The sequence below is a fragment of the Thalia democratica genome, chromosome 2, assembly GCF_965202585.1.
Source record: "Thalia democratica chromosome 2, ktThaDemo2.hap1.1, whole genome shotgun sequence".
NCBI classification, from domain to species: domain Eukaryota; kingdom Metazoa; phylum Chordata; class Thaliacea; order Salpida; family Salpidae; genus Thalia; species Thalia democratica.
In genome coordinates this window covers 24060529-24065586 of record NC_139166.1, presented here as the reverse complement: position 1 = coordinate 24065586, position 5058 = coordinate 24060529, and the positions used below count along the sequence as shown (strand labels likewise).

The 5058-nt window shown below is 27.1% G+C and overlaps 1 pseudogene across 1 annotated transcript; it reads right to left on the bottom strand.

Moving 5' to 3' along the window:
• Positions 1–2068: 2068 nt before the first annotated feature.
• Positions 2069–4681, bottom strand: LOC145828470 (calmodulin pseudogene; annotated as a pseudogene). The gene is made up of 3 exons (XR_014369518.1): positions 4431–4681; positions 3722–3985; positions 2069–2947 (listed from the first exon to the last, which is right to left on the bottom strand). The product of XR_014369518.1 is annotated as a calmodulin pseudogene (transcript).
• Positions 4682–5058: the final 377 nt, after the last annotated feature.

Here is a 5058-nt window from a genome sequence, read left to right as displayed (position 1 = left end):
GCAGTTTAGCCAACCTTTTTTATAAGGTTTTCTGTTTTTGTTCCATGATTTTTTAACAACAGTTTTCTTGTCTCTTTTTAGTAAAAATAAACCTAGACAAATAGGATGATTTTAATATTTATTTTTATATATTGTTGTGCTTTTTTTATTCCGTGGTAATCGGTATTGTACTTTATCAAGTCTTTATCAATTATTGAAATGAAATTGTTTTTAGGTGATTGTGTAAAACATATTTTCTTACTATTTACTTTAAAATTTAATTAAACTTTGAACTTCTGTTTTTTAACAAGTATGACCTCTTTAGAAGCTTTTTTTAACCATTTTGATAAACATCTTTTAACAAGTTAGTATAATACATTAGCAGCTTAATATGTTGGTATCAATTACTTTTATTTAAGTTTTTTTAACACTTAAAATCAGTATCAAAGTATCAGTATCTAATTTTCATCTACTATCTTTATTACTGGATATAAAATTATATAGCAGTTTCAAAGTATATTTATTAAATACAAAGTTTTTTACATAGTTTAAATATAAATAGTTTAAACAAAAAATTGCAGTTTGAAAATATAAAAAAAAAGAGTGTTTATTTCTGTTTACAGATAGGTATTTATTATTTTTTAATTATAATGCCATAGGAAAGAGTCAAAACATTTAAAAAATAACAGAAGCTTTTATACTGAAGCTAAAAGTATGAGCTAAAAATATTCTTTTATAGAACATGATAAATTTTTAAAGTATGAGAAAAAAACTATTTTGAAAATTCTTGAATTCAACGCATCGAACACAATGTTTTTATTGCTAACTCTAATGAAGGGTTTCCCAAATTTTTTTCAAATGGCCCCCTTTTAAGAAATAAAAAAAAAGCTATTGCCCCCTCCAACAAGGCTACTTGAAAACTATTATTTTAAACCACCTAAAAACTTTTTTTTTGCTTTTCATCTGCTACTTAAGAATATCTATTGTAAGTTTTAAAATTTTTTAAATGCCAAAAAAAAAGCCCTTTCGCCCCTTTACTAGTTATTGACCCCGACTTACTAATATCGCCCACAGAGCTAGAAGCTAGAAAATTTAAATTGATAGGAAGTAAAACCTAACTAAGTCTTTATCTTTTACACGCTTTTTTTTCAAAAATGTCAACAAATATTTTTTTATTTAAATTAAAAAAAAAACACTTTTTTCATAAGGAACTCTTTATCATATTTGTAACAACACTAAATTTAAATAGAAAATATTGTATCAGATTAAACAGTGTAAACGTGAGAAAAATTGGTCAAAAACTTAAAAATACAGTCGGTTTTTCCATTTTCTTTTATTTTGCACCTTATATGCTGAACATATTCCCCCATTCTCTTTGCTTTATACGTTAAAAATACCTTTTAATTCAATTGAAAAAAGGTATTTAGAAGAAAAGATGAAAATATAAACTCAAGACTTGTTAGTAATATCCAATAAAGACCCGATTATGTCTTTAGTTCATAATTAATTTCATTAAAAAATTAAAACAAGTCATATTAAAATTAGCTTTTTTTATAAAACTAATAAGTTCAAGATTTATCAAAAATCTTGTTCAAAACTCTAGAGTACAAGACAATTTTTTTTTTAATTTCCTGGAAATTTTAAAATCAGACAATTTCATAACTGTTTTTCCCAAAGTTTTTAGGTTCTATGATTTTTGGCCCCCTTTGCATCTGTATCATTATCAAACTAAGAATGGAAAGATAATGAAACTTAACTGAACTTATAGAAAGTTTTTTGAAAACTTTAGTTTATCAATTGTCTAATACAGCTAACTTAGGTATTGAAAATATATGAGTTTTTATTTGTCACAACGTTTTAGTAAAATACTGAAAGTTGAAAACTTTTATAAGAACTAAAATTGAAAATGATTAATTGATTAACTATTAGTTATTTTTTAAACAAATATACTGCATAACAATATATTTTTAATTTAATGAAAAATTTATAAAAAAAAAGATCGAAACAAAATGATCACAGCTATGTTTGAAAACAATATAAAAAGGGAAACCTTATAATCTTTACGAGATAAAGGTATAAACTTGCACGAATATGCTAACGAAAATAAGATTTAATTTTTTCTACACAAAAAATATCCTCGTTATAAAAAATAAAAATTACTTCGTTGTTACGATAATAGAATTCAATTTAAGTTTCTTTAACAGTTTGAAGTTAAATGGGTGATAATATAAAATATCTTAAAAAAGTATAAAAGTTATGATATATTCAAAATAAAAAGTTTGTGTATTTATAAATAGTCTTTTACAAACCTTTTAATAAAATAACTTGAATCATTTGTTGTAAAATTATTAAAAACATCACAGTTACCGCAGATGAAACAGAAAGGCTTAGAAACAATGCTTCGATTAATGACTATAAAATAAGTTCAATTATAATTAACTACTTCGAAAGTAAAAATTAATTTTCCGTTGAAAAATACTTTGTTCATAACTGTTTTTAATTACTAGAAAAAAAAGTAAATTATGCATCAATACATAAACAAAAACAATATTTATTACATGTTACAAACTAAAGTTTTAAAAAGCTTTGGTTTAATACTCAAATAAAAATTCTTAAAATCTAGAAATTTATCTTAATATTTTATTATACTGTACATAGTTTGATATCTAGGTATACAGACTTAATTTCTAAAACACTCCTTTAACATTTGAGTTTAAGTTCTTTAGCTTGTACAGAAGGTTCAAAAATAACTACAAAAGTTTTTAAGATGAGAATAAAGGAAGAAAACTATCATCACCTGCATCAAAGCAACTAGTACGGTGACTCCATGGGTTTTCCCTCCGGGTCGAACATCCATTCGACGAACTTGTCGTATTTGATGAAGCCGTCGGTCTCCGGGTCGGCCAGCTCCATCAGCGCGTCCAACTCGTCCTCGTCCAACTGCTCGCCCAACTGCGTCAGAAGGTATCTGTGTGAAAAGAAAAGTAGTTGGTATCTGTGTGAAAAATAATGTAGGTGGTGTCTGTGTGAAAAATAATGTAGGTGGTATCTGTGTGAAAAATAGTGTTGGTGGTATCTGTGTGAAAAATAATGTAGCTGGTGTCTGTGTGAAAAATAGTGTAGGTGGTGTCTGCGTGAAAAATAATGTAGGCGATGTCTGTGTGAAAAATAATGTAGCTAGTGTCTGTGTGAAAATTAATGTAGCTGGTGTCTGATTTTTAAAAATGTTTATTAAATATAACTAAAATGTTTAACAGCAAACTTAAATGAAATGATTATCATACTAGCACTACTACTTAATTATAACAAAATAATTGACAGTTAATTTACGAAGAAACATTTTTGTTTAAACCAATGTAAACTAAAGGAATCGAATGAAAATAAAAAGTTTGACCGGCATCTCCTGGTGTATATCAATGAAAATTAATTTTTAATAAACAAAAACTATTTATCTTTTTTGTTTAATGACATGTTTGATATTTCTTAACCAAGTTTTAGCATACTACTTTTTGAATTGCTTTATTATTTCTAGCTGAGAAAGAAACCTTATTATAAATGGGTGATAAACTATATTACAGGAAAAAGATATCTTTATTTAAAACAAGATGTTGCAAATCTATGAAAATAACCTAAACTTAAAACAATTGAGTATAATACTTTAAAAACAAAACGTTTACAAAGCAGATAATTGCCCTTGCCAATAAATAAATATTAGCTAAAAACACCAATTAAAAGTTGAAACCTCATGCGTGCAGTTGGTATGAATCCGTTCTTCTCCTTGTCAAAAACAGCAAAAGCGTTCTTGATGTCCGCTTCAGTCGGCTTCTTGATGGTGATCATCTTGCGCATGATCTCCAGAAAGTCCTTTCTCTTCACCGCTCCCATCCTCTCCGGATCCGCTTGACTGCACACCTGGCTGATGAGAAGTTTGGAGGGGTAAAACCCCAACTCCCTCATCACGTGACCGAGGAGATTGTTGGGGAGGTTGCCCTCTTCGTTGGCAAATCTGAATGGGATCATAAAATTAATATTTGCCAGACTCCAATTACATTATTTATTTTTTTTCTCATAAAATATAAATATTAACAAAACAAGTTTGTCATAGCTTATAAATTTTAACTTTATTTTCAAAAGCTTTAGTTTTGTTTCTAAAAAACTTTAATAAAATATAATGCTTACCACCAAATACCAACAAAAAATTGAAAAAAAACATGTTTAATATTGGTTTGAGTGAGGTCAGCAAATTGCAGCCTACACTAAAAATTTTATTCCAGCTAATTCAATATAAACTTGTTTTCAAAAAATATTAGAAAGTTTAGTGTTAATTTTTAAAGATAATCTATCACATAAACTTTTTTATTTTTAAATATATTTTAATAAGCATATTAAACTCATTTCTATTTTACTTAACGACCCCTGGCTTGAGCTTATATATATACAATTTTTAAAACTTTTTGAACATCTGGGAGAATTCCACAAGTTGTTCATCAGTAAGCTCTGGAAGCTCTTCTTCCTTCTCTTCTTCTTCTTCCTCCTTAGGATCTTCTCCCATTTCTTCTTCTATCATTGCAAGCTTCTCGTCCAAAGTCAACTCCCTGTCTTCAGATGATGACATCTTTTTTTCCTCTTTTTCATTGACAGATTGGATCTCTTTCTGCAAGATCTCTGCTTCAGTGCTTAACTTGTTTAATTCTTCAGTCATTTTATTGTAAAAAGCTGCTCAAAAATTTTGAAATTAAAATAAATTTGAAATTTTGTCTGTAATTATCATAATATCTCAATTCATATTCAGCATTGGTAATTCTTACTATATCAACTTGAAGTTTAACTGATCTTATACACTTTTAAAAACAAGTTAAACTAAGACAATTTGTTCTAAACATGCAGTAAGTAAATTTAGCAGGCCAAATTACAAGAAAAGTGTTTACCTAAAAAAAGTCTGTGCAGGCAACATAATTTTTATAAAAACTATGTAATAAAATTTTAAGAAAAATTTCATAAGAAAAATTTACTCTTAATGTATTTTAATTAGTAATAACTTCATGTGTTAAAACTAAAATTAAGACAACAACTAAAAAC